This window comes from Coptis chinensis, chromosome 3 (genome assembly GCF_015680905.1).
Source record: "Coptis chinensis isolate HL-2020 chromosome 3, ASM1568090v1, whole genome shotgun sequence".
NCBI classification, from domain to species: Eukaryota; Viridiplantae; Streptophyta; class Magnoliopsida; order Ranunculales; family Ranunculaceae; genus Coptis; species Coptis chinensis.
The window spans coordinates 82,758,131-82,781,074 of NC_141458.1; positions in this window are offsets into that span (position 1 = coordinate 82,758,131).

Sequence of the window (22,944 nt, forward strand, 5' to 3'; positions counted from 1 at the left end):
GAGGCCATACAGTTTTGGCGACCAGCTCAAACACCGGAATTCTAAAAACTTCAAAGAGGCCGCCAGCGCTTCAAGTCAAGTCGCGACCAGCTCAAACACTGGAATTCAAAATAAAAGAGCGACTTCGGCGCCCTAGTTGATGGCGCTCGCATACGACTTCGCCGACCCGACCGAAAAATTCCAGTTTCAGCGGGTTGTTCCCGGTTCATTATTCGTACTGTTCTAGAGCGTAGTTCGAGATGACATCTCCTATAATAATACCGAATAGTCTTTCAAAGATTTGTTTCAAAGCACTACTTATGGTGCTTGGTTTCAGCGAGGTGATCACACGTGTAGGGCCGGGAACCGCTTATGGTTCTTGCTAGCATTTGTTCTTGGACTTGCCATGCTCATTTGAAATACAAGACCCATGGTGCTATTGGGTAGATAATATGTATGTCTACACTTATGAGTTTTGCATGAGTCGATGGGGCGGGGCATTTTCCATTATCGAGGACCAAGGGAATATAACGTCGCCCTTGGTAGCCCATCCCATGAACATAGGAACCTGTTATGTTTTGGATCATGCTAAACATTTTAGGGGAATGACATTTTTCTTACGTGAATGATGCCACTTGCGGCGTCTTCCTTGCTTTAGCCACGGGGACGTATGTGCCATGACCTTCCCGACTTTGATGTCTAGTTTAGCACGAGCCCATAGCATGAGGCATAAGTATCTTCTTATGCCTATATTAGTTTGTCGTATTATACTATGTTTCTTCCCTGTTTTTGTGCCCGTTTCACGGACTAGGTTAGAATCGACATTGTGAGACCTACCAATTCTATTATTCGATCTTTCCGTGCAATGACTTGGCAAGGGGTGGAGGATACAACCTCATCAGGTTGCACCTTACACCCCATCCGACCAAGTGGCGCTTAAATGAGTTAGGATCCGTAGATGATAAATGGCGGCAAGCTTGGCAAATTATAATGGCATGGCAGGGATGCAAAGGAACCTCACTTCTTTATAGAAGAGGAGGATGACAAATGCTTACGCTGGAGTGGAGGTAAGTTTTAATTTCAGTTAGTGTCCGCTTATGTCCCAAGCAATTTAATTACATTAACCCCATAATGGGTGGAACTCTTATAGAGTTCGTCGGTTTTTTATTTCCTATATTAGTATGTTCTAACCTTGTTTTGCGCGATGTTCGAATTTCACGCATTTCCATGGTATTTTTCTACCCTCTTTATTTAAATGCTTTGAGGACAAAGCATGCTTCTTGTTTGGGGCATAGAAATACGTGTAATTAAGGCATCCGTTAGGATATAGATATGTATAATATGCATTTGTTTTCAAGTTAAAATTTTCAAAAATATAAATAAATAAGTTTATGCTATACACTTAGGAATATTGGTATTGTTTTCTTTCTCCATGCTCTTAACAATCTAGAAGTCTCAATGTAGTCATTTGCATCGAATAATTGTTAGAAACTTAGGTTAATATGTAGGTAATAATCTTTGCATCTATCTATAAATTTATTACATGAGTATCTATGATTGTTAGATAAGTTTAAAATCTAGGCTAGAGTACTTATTCTACAAATCCTGAGAATATAGCCTAAAGCCTTATATGAGCGAAACATTTGAGAAATGACACAAGGGAGAAGTAAAATCCGGATAGAGAAATCACACGCGTCCACTTGCTTGATCACTTAACCATATCCTAAGCGAGAATTTAGGCCCTCTTTGGATCGATATAGCCGTAAATTCAAACCTATGAATTATTTTCCGCTAATTAAGCCCCTCCTCGAGCCTTTCTTTAGCCTTCCATAAACCACAATTCCTTTACCCCTCATTACAAAAAAACAAACAAAACAAAAAATCAACCTACCCAATTTAGAATAAGTCCGAGAATAGAATGAGGAAGAAAAGAAGAAGAGAAAAACACATTAAAACAAAAATTAGTTAGTTGCTTGAGAAAATAAAGAAAAGAAGTTTCCATCCAAAGAGAAAAGAAAAAAAAAAAAGAAAAAAAAAGAAAAGAAAAAAAAAAGAAATAAATAAAACTCCAAAAAATAGAATAAAAAAGGAGTCAAAGGCCAAAAGAAAAGAAAAAATATGGCTAAGGATGGAAACAAAGTGTAGAAGCAAAAAGTAAATAACAAGGTTTTCTCTAGTTACATAATATGAAGACTCTATTATCTCAGACTTGTCCTCTAGAATATCCATTTCCTTCCTTCTTAAACCATCTCCTAATCCCCGAACACCTAATAAAGACCTCTAGCTCAATTAGGAATAGGTTAGTGTGATAGTAAGTGGCGGATGTGTTTGATCGACCCCAAAGCTTCCTTGTTGTCATTGAGATTGTAAGGTAAAGTGTGCACCGCACACCGGAGTAGCTAAACTTGAGTGGAAAAAATCAGAGTGGTTTTTGTCTTGACATTTATGTGAGGACCTACTTAAGGACGCTTATTCCGAAGTTTTCGAAACGGACTGCTATTACATTTCATAGTATTACTCATTGTTATATGTTTATTTTAGATGATTGATTATTATGCATATATTAGCTTAGGGTTCCGGGTTATTCTTATGTAATTGCTAGAGAGATGTATAGATAGTTGAGCATGAATAAGGAAACAATAGTTTTATTTCTTAGTCGTTGTAGTATAGATGAAGTTTGTGAGTACCTTCACTGAAAAACTCTCACGAGGCTATAACTTCGTCCACTAGGGAATTCCTAGTGGTTTAAGGCCTTGTTGCATATGGTCAATGCAATCGCACTCAAAGTAAACGCGTGAGTAGTTAGAACTCCATTTTTGGTCACTTATTCTAATTTCTCATCTTTGCTTCGGACAAAGCAAAAATCTTTGTTTGGGGGTGGTTTGATAAGAGCCCAAAACTGTAGTTTTAACCCCTTAATAATAATCATACTGTTAGACCAATTATGTGAATAATAAGTAAGAGTTAATACTGATTACGTGTTTTATGCATTTCAGGGCTTCAAGGTCCATTATGTGCGAAATGTGCCACTTTAGCGAGATAAAGGAGCAAAAGTCGCCAGAACTTCCGAATGCCATATCTTTGGACTCGGACCTCCTGGATTGAGGCCTACCTTATGTCAAAACGACCGGCTCGGAAAGAGCTTTGCAATGGTCCAAGCCTTGACCCAATCAGAGGAGCAGAAGTGGACGAAAAGTCTGTGGAAGCCAACTGCAGCTGAAGAGGCCTTTTTGGACTAAAGAAATGGGGTTTTGGGCCCGATTTTCCGCCCAAAACATGGCTCCAAGCCCATGCACGATTTTGGATCCGAAGTATAAAACAAAAGCTTGACTCTTTGTTAATGGCAGTTAGGTTAGGAAGCTAATGTTAATGGAGTTTAGGGTTAGAATAATTTTTAGATCTAGAATTAAATCTTCATTTTAATTAGTTTTCACATCCCTTGTTTTAATTAAAAGTATTAAAATATTGTTATTGCTTCATTAGATAAATAAAGTAGTTTATTATTGATCAAATTCGATTTTGTCATTTATCTATTGCTTAGATCTAATTTCATTTCTTGGTTGTTAGTCATTTCGTAGTTATTGATGTTAGATTTTAATTATTGTTTGTTAAATTTCATAAAGTTAGAATCTTTAGATTTAGTTGTCTTAAATTTACAATTAGTTTTAGTTTAAACACCAAACACATCACTCTCAATCTGCTTCCTTGTGTTTGAATAATTGAATTCTATTTAAGTCTTGAGGGTTTAAGAGTGGAACGAAATCCTTACTCGTTGTATTGCATGATTATGTTTTGAGAGTAAGAAGAATTGATTTAAACGTAAGAACGGTAGGATTACGTATTAGTGTTCTTGTAGCACTAATATTTAGGATTCTATTATTTTTACGGGTTATCAAATGGCGGCCTGCCGCCATCTTAATCTCGTTCAAGACAAGAATTCAATTGCTTGAATCCAAGGGGCAATCCCCCATTCTCTACCCACCCACCCTTTTTAATTTTTCATTCTTGTTTCTTGAATTTTCGAACCGCTCAATTGTTTCGCATAGTGGGCTGCGGGATTCACAGAGAAAAACACTGCGGTGAAGGTATTTCTAAATTTTCGAAAATTCTGAAAATTTTCATACATATTATTTAATGTGTTGTTGATTTACTGGAATATTTTCAGATTTTTCAAAGTTGTTTTACCTTGTGAAAAAAAATACGATCTTTACAGTGCTGCATTTCAGTTTTCACAATCGTATGTTCTTGAAAAACAGACGAGTAAGGTTACTTAGGGGAGTTCTAAAAATTCTATAATTTTTACAGGAGTATCTATCCTAACTAAGGAGTTTGTAGTAAACATTTGATGAGTTTTTGATTTGTTTTGACCTCCTAAATAGTAGAGTGTTTCCAGTGTGTTTCTGCAGTGTTGCAAACACTTAATATCTGAAACACCAGCCAATAAGGAGAGGTTGTAGAACTCCAATTGCTCTAAACTTTTTACAGGAACAACTAGAATCTCTCAGGAGTCTCCAGTAAAAATTTGGAAATTTTTGGGTTTGTTTTGATGGGTTAACCATTCGGTTGTTTGTATTGTGTCCGAAAACCATTACGCAAACTTTGAAGGGCTGTAGAGGGAATTTCACAACTCCGATCGATCTGAAATTTCACAGGCTACTTGATAGACGTCTTAGCAAATTACTGTAAAAATTTCAGATTTTTTGGAGTACGATAAAAGGCCTAAAACTTGAAAACCCTGGAGCGCGCCCGCGCCCATGTTGAGCGCGACCCGCCCTTATTCACTGTAATTTCAACTTACCTTGAGCGCGCCCGCGCCCAACCCGCGCCCTACCCGCGCCCAACAAGGAAAATTCATCCGAACAGCCCAATTTTCATAGGTAAATGCATATTTTTATTCCTTAAAGTTATTAAGTGTTTCTAACTTGTTAAGTACACTTAAATCAGCGATACAAGACGCTTATTCAAACGCTGCAGAAGCAAAGGAGGCATTCAGTACTCCTTCTTCCACTCCTTTTCTTACATGGGAGGAGTTTTAATTCTAGTATAATCGGGCTTGTTTTTCATAGAAATAAATACAACACGCCTATCTAGAATTTCACACACTACACTTGCATCAATGGCTAAAGAACAAGAGACTCCTCTCTCTCGATTTTTATAAAGCCCTAAACGATGGCCCTAAGTCGCATCGTTCTTGCAAACCCAGTGGGGATTTTTTGAATCCCCTAATATATTTAACTTGTTACCGTTTTCATGGTTTAGATCACGAGAAGCCTTACCAGCACATCGTAGGATAGACCAAGTTCTCACTACATTCCATCATCCTAGCGTAAGTCCAGATCAAGTTAAACTTAGGGTGTTTCCTTTCACCCTAACCGATTAAGGCGGCGTCTTGGTTAACTCCGCCCAAACGCCAAACTCGTGGACTCATGGGCTCAACTTGTTCAATTGTTCATGGAACAATTTTACCCACACCACTGAAGACAGATGAAATGCTTCACAAAATTCATTTCTTCACCATAATCCTCATGAATCCTTTTGAGGCACGAATCGCTTCAATCGATCTTCTCATTGAATGCCCATCATAATCTTAAGAAAGACACGCTTTGTTCGTGCTTTCTTCAAAGGGGCTTTCACATTATCATAAGGAGGTTCTAGATATCATGACTGGGGTAGTTTTCTTAGTAAAGGAGCCTTGGAGGCTTATAAATTCTTAGAAGATCAATCTAAGAAGAACAACAATTGGGGAGGTAACGATTCCTCCCGCTCCTCTCCTTCTTCTCTTGAGGTTAAACATGATCCCGAGCTTAAAACTCTTATCGATGCCCTCACTAAGAAGGTAGATGCTATCTCTGTTCAACAACAACCCACTCCAGTCATGAACATTAACTCTACTCGTTGTAATGTCTGTTGTAGTCTTGAGCATTCCGACTTCTATTGTCCTCTTGTCTATGCACAACCACTACCACAACCACCACACTTCAACCAGTTAACTCAACATCAAGGACAAGAGAACTTAGGTGACCAGAATAGAGGTTTAGTACCCATAACCCAGAATTATCAACATCAAGACATGAACGCTCAACAAGCTTTAATTCCAATACAACCATCTACAGACAAAGTAGTCGTGACCTTGTTGGAGAAACAAAATCAAATTATGCAACAAAACTCCAACTTAATGAAAGATCAACATGATCAAAACTCTAATATGATGAAACAAACAATGCAAATGATGTAGTCTTTGTGCCAAAAGGTTATTGACATGTCTTCTAACCAAAATAATAACCAAACCGGGCGAATGTTTCCAAGTCAAGCAATGCCTAATCCTAAGTCAACAAACACCGTGATTCAAATAAAAAGTATTCAATTAATAATGGTAATATAAACCAAAGGGACCTATGTGATACTACCCTTCGCTCGGTAGCAGTAGTTGATAACCAAGTGACTATGCCTAAAGATTACCCACAAACTAAAAATGATACCATACCACATACTATAATAGAAACCGAAGACCCTACAACTGTAGAAGGCACCGGTTAAACCACAACCAAAAAGGAAAAACATTACAAGATTCAATAATAGAAAGTGAAGACCCTACACCTGTAGAGGTTCCAATATGGATACCTAGATGGAAAACGGATAGAGATAAAGCAAAGCCTAATAATACTTTTATCCCTTCGGTAAAAATAGCGATAAAGCACCATATCCCCAAAGACTAGTTGTGTTTAAAAATGACTAAAATTTTGATGAGATTAGGGAAGTGTTTAAAAATTTGACTATAAACCTACCTTTTCTAGAAGCCATAAAAGTCTACCTGACACGCTAAGTTTCTAAAAAGAGTTGTGCACCAAGAAGAGGAAAACCAACATACCCCACGAAGCATTCTTAACTCCAACAATATCCCTCTTTATCCGAACATAACGGAATTGTTAAGTACAAGGACCTGGTCGATCCCTCAGATAAATGCACCTTAGGTGATACCTTCATAACAACCGCTTTTATTAGACACGGGGGCGAGTGTTAACTTACTCCCTTTTATTTATATAAACAACTAGGTCTAACAAAACTTCAACCAACCAAAATGACTTTGCGGTTAGGCGATCGTTCTATTAAGTATCCCAAGGGTGTAGTTGAAAATATTCTCGTTAAAGTTCAGGATTTTTACTATCCAAATGACTTTGTTATTCTTGACACGTGGTTGCTCATGATTCCATTCCCATCATCTTAGGGCCCTTTCTTGGCAACCGCCAATGCCCAAATCAATTGTCGGGATGGCTCAATGACTCTTTCTTTTGGAAATCTTTCTCAGAGAAGTTAACATGTTTAGACAAAAATAAGGACAACTAGGTTTGCCTCGTAGAAAGGGAAGTGAAGTCCATTGAGAGTGTTGTACCTTACATTAGTCGCGGTGACACTTTAGTCCCCACACTAGTAGATACCCCTCTTATGGAAGAAGACAAGGATCACAATTTCTACTCCCTAGACGTAGATAACATCCGGGAGGATTTCCTTGACTCTTTTGCAACCCTTCTTTGCCTCCAAGAAGTTCTCTCCTATTGACATCCATTCATCTCTTGACGCCATGGCGGAAGAAGAATTTTTTAAGCCCTCTATCCCAGTGATTCTTCTTACCCACCTATTGAGGAATGTCTTGCATATCTCAAGGCCTCCCATGATATAGACCTAAGAACACTAGTTGAACACCATTCACCCACCTCACATCCTCATGTCACTCATTCACCTTCCATCACGAATGTTCCTCGCCCTCTACCTTTTCAAAGAACCATTGAGTTTGTACTTGACCTTGGTGTTTCTCCTATGCTTCATAACTATCTAAAACCAACTAGTGAAGAAGTAACACCCAAGGATAAGCCACCGGACACTTTTTCATTTTTTCCATTTTTCCCATTTTTTCCTTCTCACACTTATCCACATTCCAAGTATTTTCCAAAACCATTCATTTACTCACGATCATTCACTTGGACACCTTCTTATTCAACTAAGTTCGTCGTAGAAAATCTTGGTGCTTAATTCGTTTGATGGTGCATTCCATGTTAATTATTTGTGGAAAGACCCACAACTTTTTAGATTATTGATATATGGGAAACCGCATGTAAATACATATATATCACTTTAAGTCTAGGGAATCGACTTTAAAAGACCTGACGTTTTAAAACAAATTTTTTACAAACCTGTTTTCAAAAATTTGTTTGGGGGGTGTTTGGTTTTTCCATGCTTGATCACTAAACTTCCTATTCTTACCCCCACCTCGCTCCTTGTAAAAAACAACGCTTTTCCACTCCAAGTTTTACCTTCTTTTTTGCTCTAAACTCCGGTTTGATTTCGAGCGCTACCGCGCCTTCACATTTTTGAAAATTTATTCAGAGCGCTACCAGTTTCAAGTTGGATGCGACCAGCTCAAACACCGGAATTCTAAAACTTCGAGCGCCGCCAGCTTCAAGTCAAATCGCGACCAGCTCAAACACCGGAATTCCAAAATACAAAGAGCGACTTCAGCGCCTAGTTAGTTGCGCTCACGCTCGACTTCCTTCGACCTTCAAAAAATTCCAGTTTTCAGCGGGTTGTTCCCGGTTCATTCGCAGTTGTTCTAGAGCGTAGTTCGAGATGACATCTCCTATAATAATACCGAATAGTCTTTCAAAGATTTGTTTCAAAGCACTACTTATGGTGCTTGGTTTCACGAGGTGATCACACACGTAGTCGGGAACCGCTTATGGTTCTTGCTAGCATTTGTTCTTGGACTTGCCATGCTCGGCTGAAATACAAGACCCATGGTGCTATTGGGTAGATAATATGTATGTCTACACTTATGAGTTTTGCATGAGTCGGTATGGGGCGGGCATTTTCCAGTATCGAGGACCAAGGGGAATATAACGTCGCCTTGGTAGCCCGGCCCATGAACATAGGAACTGTTATGTTTTGGATCATGCTAAACATTTTAGGGGAATGACATTTTTCTTCCGTGAATGATGCCACTTGCAGCGCCTTCCTTGCTTTAGCCAGGACGTATGTGCCATGACCTTCCCGAACTTTGATGTCTAGTTTAGCACGAGCCCATAGCATGAGGCATAAGTATCTTCTTATGCCTATATTAGTTTGCCGTATTATACTATGTTTCTTCCCTGTTTTTGTGCCCGCTTCACGGACTAGGTTAAAATCGACATTGTGAGACCTACCAATTCTATTATTCGATCTTTCCGTTAAATGACTTGGCAAGGGGTGGAGGATACAACCTCATCGGGTTGCACCTTACACCCCATCCGACCAAGTGGCTTTAACAGGTTAGGATCCGTAGATGATAAAATGGCGCAAGCTTGGCAAATTATAATGGCATGGCAGGATGCAAAGGAACCTCACTTCTTTATAGAAGAGGAGGATGACAAGTAAACGCCGGAGTGGAGGTAAGTTTTTAATTTCGGTTAGTGTCCGCCTTATGTCCCAAGCAATTTAATTCTTGTTAACCCCATAATGGGTGGAACTCTTATAGAGTTAAGGCCGGTTTTTTTTTTCCTATATTAGTATGTTCTAACCTTGTTTTGCGATGTTCCGAATTTCACGATTTCCATGGTATTTTTCTACCCTCTTTATTTAAATGCTTTGAGGACAAAGCATGCTTCTTGTTTTGGGGGCATAGAAATACGTGTAATTAAGGCATCCGTTAGGATATAGATATGTATAATATGCATTTGTTTTCAAGTTAAAATTTTCAAAAATATAAATAAATAAGTTTATGCTATACACTTAGGAATATTGGTATTGTTTTCTTTCTCCATGCTCTTAACAATCTAGAAGTCTCAATGAGTCATTTGCATCGGAATAATTGTTAGAAACTTAGGTTAATATGTAGGTAATAATCTTTGCATCTATCTATAAATTTATTACATGAGTATCTATGATTGTTAGCAAGTAAGTTTAAAATCTAGGCTAGAGTACTTATTCTACAAATCCTGTGAGAATATAGCCTAAAGCCTTATATGAAACATTTGAGAAATGACACAAGGGAGAAGTAAAATCGGATAGAGAAATCACACGTCCACTTTGCTTGATCACTTAACCATATCCTAAGCGAGAATTTAGGCCCTCTTTTTGATCGATATAGCCGAAAATTCAAACCTATGAATTATTTTCCGCTAGTTAGCCCCTCTCGAGCCTTTCTTTAGCCTTCCATAAACCACAATTCCTTTACCCCATTTACAAAAACAAAACAAAACAAAAATCAACCTACCCAATTTAGAATAAGTCCGAGAATAGAATGAGGACGAAAGAAGAAGAGAAAAACCTCGTAAACAAAAATTTAGTTAGTTGCTTCAAAAATAAAGAAAAGAAGTTTCCATCCAAAGAGAAAAGAAAAAAAAAAAAAAAAAAAAAAAAGAAAAAAAAATAGAAATAAATAAAAACTCCAAAAAAAATAGAATAAAAAGGAGTCAAAGGCCAAAGAAAAAAAATATGGCTAAGGATGGAAACAAAGTGTAGAAGCAAAAAGTAAATAACAAGGTTTTCTCTAGTTACATAATATGAAGACTCTATTATCTCGGACTTGTCCTCTAGAATATCCATTTCCTTCCTTCTTAAACCATCTCCTAATCCCCATGACACCTAATAAAGACCTCTAGCTCAATTAGGAATAGGTTAGTGTGATAGTAAGTGGCGGATGTGTTTGATCGACCCGGCTTCCTTGTTGTCATTTGAGATTGTAAGGTAAAAAGTGTGCCCACTGCACACTGGAGTAGCGAAACTTGAGTGGAAAAATCAGAGTGGTTTTTGTCTTGACATTTATGTGAGGACCTACTTAAGGACGCTATTCCGAGTTTTCAGAAACGGACCTGCTATTACATTTCATAGTATTACTCATTGTTATATGTTTATTTTAGATGATTGATTATTATGCATATATTAGCTTAGGGTTCTGACTGGGTTATTCTTATGTAATTGCTAGAGAGATGTATAGATAGTTGAGCATGAATAAGGAAACAATAGTTTTATTTCTTAGTCGTTGTAGTATAGATGAAGTTTGTGAGTACCTTCACTCGAAAAACTCTCACGAGGTTATAACTTCGTCCACTAGGGAATTCCTAGTGGTTTAAGGCCTTTGTTGCATATGGTCAATGCAATCGCACTCAGCGAAACGAGAGTAGTTAGAACTCCATTTTTGGTCACTTATTCTAATTTCTCATCTTTGCTTGAGGACAAGCAAAATGTTTGTTTTTGGGTGGTTTGATAAGAGCCCAAAACTGTAGTTTTAACCCCTTAATAATCATACTTGTTAGACCAATTATGTGAATAATAAGTAAGAGTTAATACGATTACGTGTTTTTATGCATTTCAGGCTTCAAGGTCCATTATGTGCGAAATGTGCCACTTTAGCGAGATAAAGGAGCAAAAGTCGCTGAGAACTTCGAATGCCATATCTTTGGACTCGGACCTCGGATTGAGGCCTACCTTATGTCAAAACGACCGGCTCGGAAAGAGCTTTGCAATGGTCCAAGCCTTGACCCAATCAGAGGAGCAGAAGTGGACGAAAAGTCTGTGGAAGCCAACTGCAGCTGAAGAGGCCTTTTGGACTAAAGAAATTGGGTTTGGGCCCCGATTTTCCGCCCAAAACATGGCTCCAAGCCCATGCACGATTTTGGATCTGGAAGTATAAAACAAAAGCTTGACTCTTTGTTAATGGCAGTTAGGTTAGGAAGCTAATGTTAATGGAGTTTAGGGTTAGAATAATTTTTAGATCTAGAATTAAATCTTCATTTTAATTAGTTTTCACTCCCCTTGTTTTAATTTAAAGTATTAAAATATTGTTATTGCTTCATTAGATAAATAAAGTAGTTTATTATTGATCAAATTCGATTTTGTCATTTATCTATTGCTTAGATCTAATTTCATTTCTTGGTTGTTAGTCATTTCGTAGTTATTGATGTTAGATTTTAATTATTGTTTGTTAAATTTCATAAAGTTAGAATCTTTAGATTTAGTTGTCTTAAATTTACAATTAGTTTTAGTTTAAACACCAAACACATCACTCTCACTGTTCCTTGTGTTTGAATAATTGAATTCTATTTAAGTCTTGAGGGTTTAAGAGTGGAACGAAATCCTTACTCGTTGTATTGCATGATTATGTTTTGAGAGTAAGAAGAATTGATTTAAACGTAAGAACGGTAGGATTACGTATTAGTGTTCTTGTAGCACTAATATTTAGGATTCTATTATTTTTACGGTTATCACAACCTCAAATACAAACAACACAGCTCCAGACGCAGTAGACAACAATGTTGTCACTGCACTCACCAACTGCACGAACCATTCATAGTTCATCATACTATTTACGTCAAATTTAAAACTAGGAAATTTCACATATATTAGAACAAAATCAACCTCCTTCTCTTTTCCCTTGTAATTAAACCTCCTTCTTTACTTTCCATCTCTACTTCAGTACTAGAATCTGAATCGTCAATAATCAAACCACGAGCTTTCTTTTTCTTGCTCCAAACTTCTTCCGATTAATCTTTTCACCACCACGCCTCTGGAAATAATGAGAAACTTCTAGCATAAGTGATTGTTTCTCTTCCCAGCTTCGCTTAGCAAACCATTCTATAACACCGTGATTGGTACGCTCACCCAAAGCGACCTCGCAACCCCCTATTAGAACATCGTCATATAACTCTAGCTACACAAAACGATTTATGGCGAAAAACGACCTACCCTCATATCTAACACTACGATTCTCCAAAACCCTTCCAGGAGCACAACAATTACCAACAAACAATAACGGCCTGCGACTCCAATCCTCTTGGCTAACACCAACTATAATAGGAGATTTAGCCTTCATAACTTGAATACTAAAGTTCAAAGCAATAGACTTTTTTATAGAGAAGTGATCCAACACGTCCTCTAAACAGATGTTGAAACCTATGATATTCAACAAGTCTAGTAATGAAAGCAATATCCTCCAACTATTCCCTATGAGCTGACAAGGTGCCTTCTCACAGAAGTTCAGAATGTCCATGGTCAAATTCTAGAATGGCACCCTTAAACCGGCCCTCAATTGACTGCAAGCAACCACCACACCGCCATCTCAAGGAATATAGTCTTCACCAAACATATTCCTATCCCCAGCTGACAAGTCGGATATTATCCAATCTGGTACTTCTAAACCAAACTCCTTCCTTAAATCACCAAAATCATCAAACGGCCCTCGATACACTTCATTAGGCACAATCTCAAGAGACGAAGACGAAGAGGACACCTTTCGATAACCACTAAACCTAGAACAACAACCCACCTTCATCACTCAAATCACCTTCACTCGATCTACCTACCCTAACCTCACCACTCATACTTGAAGAAGTAATCGACATAATAGTTTAAACAATAAAAGGGATAATCCAGAGAAAAATGCACCTGTTTACGAAAGTCTAGTTCTCTTCTGTCTCTATTTTCGTTTGAACTGATGAAGAACAGACCTGCAAAAAAGCGGCTTATGACCACACGATATCTGTTAGCATAAAAACCTTTGGCATTCCCAAAAAACAATGTTATCGTTATATACACCACCGTTAGCCGTACTCACTCCACTATCCATGCCCACAAATCAAAGACAAAAGTTTCGTGCACAAAACCCGAAGCAGTTATTCCTTTTCAAAATATTTACTGCTGGACACGTGTTCACATTCATTTATTACCTTTAATATCTAGCTCTTTTTACATAGCTATCATACTAACATCAATAAAAAAAAGGGGGTTCTGTTAGTATCATCCATTCTCAAACTATCTCTACAGCTCATGTGTCCAGAACCCAAGTCATAACTTCTGGTCATGGACACGTCCTCATATCAGATCGCAATAACGACAAGGATAGTTCGCCCAACACCAGCAGAGTCATTGAATACGCATGGAAGCAAACAGCTCGTAACAGACGCTTGCTCCCAAAGCTCAGTCAACACAATATTAAAGGAGATCTTTACTTTGTAACAAGTGGATTAAAAGCAATTATCAAAGATGGCAGTGCATGATATCTACACATGATAATGGCTCAAGATAGAAAAGGAAAGGACGGCTCTACGCCTATTAAAGGGAAGAAAAACTATGAAAGGCTTGATTCAGGTCTACCTAAGAGACTTGGTACGTAGGCAACTCTTCTCCAAAGGAAGGGTGCATCCATTTTTCTCCATCAAACCCGATCTCAGTTATATGCAAGAGTTTTATACCTTAACATTGGCGCTGTCACACCCCGAATTTCGACAGAATTCGGAAAAACAATATTTGTTCCCAACTCTTCGATTTTCGAGGTATGATGCACTCTCAACTCCCAAAAACCCATAATCAGTTTAAATACATGGATAATTAAAAACCAATAAAAATTTCAAATAAACAAAAGTACTCTTTATTACAAAAATTCACCAATCTGATTAAGATATAAATCTCCTTTCAACCCTCTTTAGTTATAATTACAACTGAAAATACAAAACAACATTGTCTAGGCTGAAAATCTATATCACCTCAAGGGAAAACAAAGCATATCCTGTAATGCAACGCTAACACAAACCACCAGTAGCAACCAACCTTCTTCAACACTAAACCTGTCAAGACTTATCAACTATGTTCATTTAATGAACACACCCGATAAGCAAACATGCAAATCGGGTAAGTATTATAAAAATGCTGGTGTGAGTAGCCCTAAAATACAAATCATACTAATACATATATATACCCAGTAAATTAGGCAGTTAGTTCCTCCACCGAGGCGCCTTAACATCCAACAAATAATACAACATCCTTAAGTACCATAATTAAGGCAGGTAGTTCCTCCACTGAGGCGCCTTAGCTTCCCAACAATAATACAAAGGCATTTAGTTCCTCTACCGAGGCGCCTTAGGTTCTAACTAAACTACTAACCGACCAAACATATTCTATACTTACTGCATTTCATGCTCAATTACAAAGTGGGTCGTCTTTGCACAAGTAATTAGTTTGACCCACCCTTCTGCAAAACTATATACAATCATATCTTTAAAGATATATCATTAACCAACACATTACCATAATCATATTATTTAAGGCTTTCTTTGCGTGTCTCTAAAATCACGTCGTATCTATGTCTTACCTAGTTTCCCTGGCTACCATAATCGCTACCCAACGCCGAATATTTACATCCACATGCCTCCCCTCACATAATGAACCACTCCGTGCGTAGCTACCCTGAGCGAGATGCCGCACACTAGGTAACCCTCACACGAAAGCCATTATGTAAGTACTGCCACTATTCGACATAAAATATCGCGCGTCTCGTTCAAATTTTGCGAACGGAATAATCAAACCACTATTCGGCTACGCCAGAAGGGCCATTCATATTTACTAAAACGCCAGAAGGGCCAATCAAATTACTTACGCTAGAAGGGCCATTCAGATTCACTAAAACGCCCAAAGGGCCAATCATATCATATACGCCCATCACAAGGGCCAAATCACATGAGTTGTGGTAGCTAGGTTCTAGGATTTTCGTTACGTAATTTATTTAGGTGTCATACATTCATGTCTCATAACCATTTCACTTTATCACGTGCATGTCAAATACATTATTGCACTAAGCCAAATATATTTAGAATTATCTCAATACATCTCGTAACAACTTTTCATATTTCACGTGTCAATATATTATTGCACTAAGCCAAATATATTTAGAATTATTTCAATACATCTCGTAACAACTTTTTCTTATTTCATGTGCCAATATATTATTGCACTAAGCCACAATCCCGTGGGAAATATCCACAAATACTATACTACCTCATAATAGCATCTCACAGATATAATAATGGAGCGTTTACATCTATTACTCCAAAAATATTGCATTTAATATATATATATCCCAACATATCATATAATGTCACAAATGTTCCAAACTTATCGCGATAACATTTTTATAGCGTTTTTAGGAGTATTATATCTCCTAAAACTTCTATCTCGTCCACGGTCAAAAATTGCACAATATCAACATCAAATCTTTCTTAGATAATGACGACCAAATTTATACACGTGTCACCAACATCCTATCATCGGGTTGGTCCATAAAAATTCAATCTATAACATTTTGGAAAAAGTCAACACCAACGGGTCAACCACAAACCCAATAAATAACAAATTCCTGTCGGTGGTCATCCCAACCGGTCCTCACCCAAACCCATATTTAAAAAGGTTCAAACTTTTTTAGTCCTAACCGACTTGGCTAAACTGACCCAGTTCAATAACTTAAGCTTTAACCCGGCCCATAAACTAATTTGGCCCAACCTGAAATTTTCTAAACTAAACAGATCTTAGAATAGTAAGAATACTATCCGATCCACTTAAAATTTTATGGACCAGCCCACATAAACCTTTTAAACCGGCCCAAAACAAAAGACTAATTGAACTGGCCCAAGCAAACTTAAACTTTTCGGCCCAAGGCCCAACCAACCAAACACAGTGTTGTCTTCCTCACTTCTTCTTCCTTAACAGCAGCCACCCACCACCGGATCGACCACCACCAGCCACCCACATTTGGCCCCTCAAAACCCAGCGGTTTTAACCCCTATGAAAACCCCCATCTACCAATACCAACATAACCCGATTCCCCTTACCTTCAAACTCAACCCCCGACCGCCATTAACACACCTCCGGAGCTTCAACAAAGACCCCATTCGACAAAATTCTCACACACACACTACACTACCCCACTTCAACCCATCATCAATCAACCAAATAACAATTCGAATTATTTTACTGGAGGATGTTTGGGCATGCCGCCATTAACGCTCCTCAGGAGCTTCTGCAGCACTCACCCCAAACCATTACACAACCAAAATAACAAATCAACAACCACCGTTCACCCAACAACCGATTCTAAACACAGTTCAATCAACACCCTTCACCCATGAACCTCGACAGTGTAGCCACCGATTTCAACCATCACCAATACACCCCGACAGTTTAACCACCGATTTCAACCAACAAATAACACCATACCCCAGTTCAAATAAAAAATATCCACACCACCTCACTATCCTAGTTCGATAGTATAAAGGAGAGGGTGATTGTTTGAGGCTCGCGCCTCATGAATCATCACTTAAGAGTTTTCAACAGTTTAACACTTCAACAGAATTTAACAATACAACAGGATCCCAAATAAAAATAGGATAATGAAAGCAAGAACAATGAAGCGTAAACCTTAGACAGAGAAATATGTCTCAGATACACCGATACACGAAAACTATAGATTCAGTGAAATAGTAAAAATAACTACTCACCTAATTAACAGCTCGACGAATCCCTCCTAGTCCAAATCGTTGCGCTCCAATGCTCTAGCCAACGAGCTTTTATCTCGGCCTCCATTTTTTATTTTATTTTTATCTCAACACCCTATTCTCTAGAAAAATATATATATACACCTGGGTTTGAAACCTAAGCCCAACATGCACTCGGGCCGTAAATCGGCCCACATATCCCAAATCCAATCCAATCAATTTTAAATAAATAATTAAATTAATTAATTAATAAATAAATATGTATTTTAAATACGGGCGTTGAGCGCCGTCCATCGTTCATCGCCTTCTTGAGAAACATTACCAAAACCCGCATATTTCTCAAGCCCACGATGCCTAGTCAAATATTGAAGACAAGCTCAAACTCCTTTGCGGATCAAGTGCAAAATCTACGAACTCCTTTTCAAGATTTCAACAAGAGAACCAAGCACTCGAGAACAAAGCGACCTAAAATACAAACAACACACTCCGGAACCGCGATGAGACAACAATGATGTCACTGCACTCACCAACATCACGCGAACCATTCAGTTTCATCATACTATTTACGCCAAATTTGTAACTAGGAAATTTCACTTATATTAGTACAAAATCAACCTCCTCCTCTGTTCCCTTGTAATTAAACCTCCTTCTTCCCTTTCCATCTATACTTTAGTACTAGAATCTGAATCGTCTATAATCAAAACACAAGCTTTCTTTTTCTGCTCAATGTTCTTCCGGTTAATCTTTTCACTACCACACTTCTGGAAGTAATGAGAAACTTCTGGCAGAAGTGATTGTTTCTCTTCCCAGCTTAGCTTAGCAAACTGTTCTATAACACTGTGACTCATACGCTCACCCACAACGACCTCTACAAAAAAAACCAAAATAAAACCATTAGAACATCATCATATACTCCAGCTACACAAAACGATTTATAGCGAAAAACGACCTACCCTCATATCTAACACTACAATTATCCAAAACCCTTCCAAGAGCAAAATAATTACCAACAAACAAAAACATCCTACGACTCCAATCCTCTTGGCTCACACCAACTTTAACAGGAGATTTAACCTTCATAACTTGAAGACTAAAGTTCAAAGCAATCGACTTTTTTATAGAGAAGTGCTCTAACACATCCTCTAAACAGATGTTGAAGCCTTTGATATTCAACAAGTCTAGTACGTGCAGTATCCTCCAACTATTCCCTATGAGCTGACAAGGTGCCCTCCCATAGAAGTTCAGAATGTCCATGGTCAAATTCTAGAATGGCACCCTTAAATCGGCCCTCAATTGACCGCAAGCAACCACCACACCGCCAGCTCAAGAAATATAGCCTTCACCAAAAATATTCCTATCCCTAGCTGACAAGTCGGATATTATCAAATCTGGTACCTCTAAACCAAACTCCTTCCTCAAATCACCAAAATCATCAAACGGCCCTCGATACACTTCATTAGGCACAATCTCCATAGACGAAGACGAAGAGGACGCCCTTTCGATCACCACTAAACCTAGAACGACAAGCACCCTCATCACTCAAATCAACTTCACTCGATCTACCTACCCTAACCTCACCACTCAAACTTGAAGAAGTAATCGACATAATAGTTTAAACAATAAAAAGGATAATCTAGAGAAAAACGTATCTGCTTACGGAAGTCTAGTTATCTTCTATCTTTATTTTCGTTTGAACTGATGAATAACAGACTTGCAAAAAGCGGCTTATGACCACACGATATATGTTAGCATAAAAACCTTTGGCATTCCCAAAAACCAACGTAATCATTATATACACTACTTTTAGTCGTATTCACTCCACTATCCAAGCCCACAAGTCAAAGCCAAAAGTTTCGCACAAAAAACCCAAGCTTTTATTTCTTTCCAAAATATTTGCAGCTAGACACTTGTTCACATTCATTTTCCTTTAATCTCCTCGCTCTTTTACATAGCCGCCATACTAACATCGATAAAAAAAAAAAAAAAGGGGTTGTGTTAGTATCATCCATTCTCAAACTATCTCTACAGCCCACATGTCCATAACCCTAGTCATAACTTCAGGTTGTGGATACGACCTCATATCAGATCGCAATAACGACCCCAAGGATAGTTCGCCCAACACCTGCAGAGTCATTAAATACGCATGGAAGTAAACAACTCGTAACGGACACTTTCTCCCAAAGCTCAGTCAACACAACATTAAAGGATATCTTTACTTTGTAACGAGTGGATTAAAAGCAATTATCAAACATGAGATCTACATATGATAACGTCTCAAGACAGAAAAGGAAAGGACAGCTCTTTGCCTATAAAAGGGAAGAAGAACTACGAAAAGCTTGATTCAGGTCTACCTAAGAGACTTGATACGTAGGCAACTCTTCTCCAAAGGAAGGGTGCAACCATTTTTCTCCATCAAACCCGATCTCAGTTATAGGTGAGAGTTTTATACCTTCACATTGGCACCGTCTACCGGTTCGTCTTCTTGAAAAATATCACCAAAACCCGCATATTTTTCAAGCCCATGAAGCCTAGTCAAATATGGAAGATCAGCTCAAACTCCATGCGGATCAAGTGCAAAATCTACATAACTCCTTTTCAAGCATTCAACAAGATAACCAAGCACTCCGAGAACAAGCGACCTCAAATACAAACAACACAAACGACTCGCAAAGATACAACAATCCACTGTCATTGCACTTTACCAACATCATGAACCATTCATAGTTCATCATACTATTTACGTCAAATTTGTAACTTGGAAATTTCACTTATATTAGTACAAAATCAACCTCCTCCTCTGTTCCCTTGTAATTAAACCTCCTTCTTCCCTTTCCATCTCAACTTCAGTACTAGAATCTGAATCGTCAATAATTAAACCACGAGCTTTCTTTTTCTGCTCAATCTTCTTCCGGTTAATCTTTTCACCACCACGCCTCTGGAAGTAATGAGAAACTTCTGGTAGAAGTGATTGTTTCTCTTCCCAGCTTAGCTTAGCAAACCGTTCTATAACACCGTGACTCGTACGGTCACCCATAGTGACCTCTGCAAAAAAAAACCATTTGAATGTCATCATATAACTCCAGATATACAAAACGATTTATGGCGAAAAACTACCTACCCTCATATCTAACACTACGATTCTCCAAAACCCTTCCAGGAACACAATAATTACCAACAAACAATAACGGCCTACTACTCCAATCCTTTTGGCTCACACCAACTATAATAGGAGATTTAGCCTTCATAACTTGAAGACTAAAGTTCAAAGCAATCGACTTTTTTTATAGAGAAGTGCTCCAACATGTCCTCTGATAAGAGCCCAAAACTGTAGTTTTAACCCCTTAATAATCATACTGTTAGACCAATTATGTGAATAATAAGTAAGAGTTAATACTGACATTACGTGTTTTTTATGCATTTCGTGCTTCAAAGTCCATTATGTAATGAATCGCCACTTTTTAGCGAGATAAAGGAGCAGCAAAAATGAGAACTTCCAATGCCATATCTTTGGACTCAGACCTCGAATTGGGCCTACCTTATGTCAAAACGACCGCCTCGGAATGAGCTTTCCAATGGTTCAAGCCTTGACCCAATCAGAGGAGCAGAAGTGGACGAAAAGTCTATTGAAGCGAACTGCAGCTGAAGAGGCCTTTTTAGACCGAAGAATTGGGTTTTGGGCCCCGATTCTCGCCCAAAACATGGCTCCAAGCCCATGCACGATTTTTGGATCTGGATGTATAAAACAAAAGCTTCATTCTTTGTTAATGGTAGCTAGTTAGACCTAAATTAATATATAGAATTCTAGATCTAGTTTTATTAATAGATTAAGTTTTAGTTCCATTTCAATTCCTGTTCTAGATTAAATCTTTGAATGATTGTTCTTGATTGATTAGATTAATAAAATAGTTAGTTGTCAATTTCAGATTTTGTCATTTCCATTCTAGATCTAAATTAAATTCTTGTTATTATTCCATTCCAGCCATTAAATTAGATTCATTATTGTTAACTAAGTAAATCTCAATTTCTTACATTATGTTTAGTTTAGATTCAATGGGAAATGTTGGTTTGATGACTCAAGGCTAAACCTCCATTAGAGGGGTTGATGAAGCCTTGATGAAAACTTAGTGGTTAGTATAGAATTTGGTAGTAGAATCTATTCCACTCTAGAAGGTCGTGGTTTTAGCCATGAGAATGGGTGGACGACCTCACATGCTAGTTAGTATCCGGTAGGAATGCCATGAACACTAGGGATTAGACTCGAAATTCTTGCCGTTAAAACGTAAGAATCGAGATACGACAATCTATACTAGGTTATTAAGTTGGATTCGAGGTGGATTTCATTCCCCTCTATTTCTTTATCTAGAGTCAAACAATCGTATTTCCGTAGCTTCGTAGATTATCTTTAGTTTATATTTTATCTTGTTATTTATTATATCTAGTCATTTAAAATAACGCGTCTTGTTAGCATAACATTTCGTAAAGCTCTCATTGACTTAAGACTGATTTCTTAGACTTAGAAAACAATCCATGCTAGGGAACTAGGAGTGGAACGAACTTCCTACTCCACTTAGTGCAATTTGCATCGAGAGTAGAAGATTGATAATAGACACGAAAGTTAGTTTAGTTTACTTACGTTGTGAATTCATCGTTCATTTCGTAGGTAGACTATACATTTTACAGTTATCAAATGGCGCCGCTGCCATCTTAGTTACACTTTAGCATTGTTTTCATAGTAGAAGTAGTCAATTTTAAGTCCCATTAAACCCACCCACCCTTGTTTGTTTCATACCGTGGTTGCCCATTTCAAAAGTGACAAATTCCGCGAGAAAAAATACACCTGAGATACCAAGCTTCAAGGAGAGCGCCCATTCGCTAAGTTCTTGGAATTTTGTTTACCGAAAGCGCCACGCTTCATACCAAGCGACTGCGCCAAACACTGAACTCGACTTCCCATCGAGCCACCCCCATTTGGAGCTGACCGCTTAAAAACACGTAATCTGAAAATTACTGAGCGAAGGCCGCTTCTATGCGAAGCGAGCTTCAAAGGTTTTAAAATTTCCGGATTTCCACGGTTTTGATTCGAACTTTAATCTTTCATATTTTTCAGTGTTCTAACTCGCTATATACACCGAACAAAGCGTAAACAAGACGCTATTCATAAGCGAAGCAAGGACGCTAATCGTGTATTCCTTTCTTCCATACCTCGCATTTCCGCTAGAGGTTTTCTACTAGTATATCGTAATTGTTTGGAGTGTTGCATGTTTAGTTAAGCTCAACTTAGTCTTGCATGAGATTAAGGTCCGGTCGAACAAAACAACAAAAACGTAATTACACGGCAACAAACAAGTCTATCTAGTACACCACCCACGACACCTCTAACTACTATCACACACACCATACCGACATAATGGTCAAGAAAGGGAGACTCCTCTCTCCGACTTTTACAAAGCCTTGAGCGATAGCCCTAAATCGTGCATCGCTCTAGCGGACCCAGTGGGGATTTTCGAATCCCCAAACATATTTAATTTGTTACCCGCTTTTCATGGGTTAGACCATGAAAACCTTATCGCGATACGCGTAGGATTGAACAAGTCCTTACAACATTCCATCATCCTACGGTAGGTGCGGAACAAATTAAACCGAGGGTATTCCCTTTCACATTAGCCGATAAGGC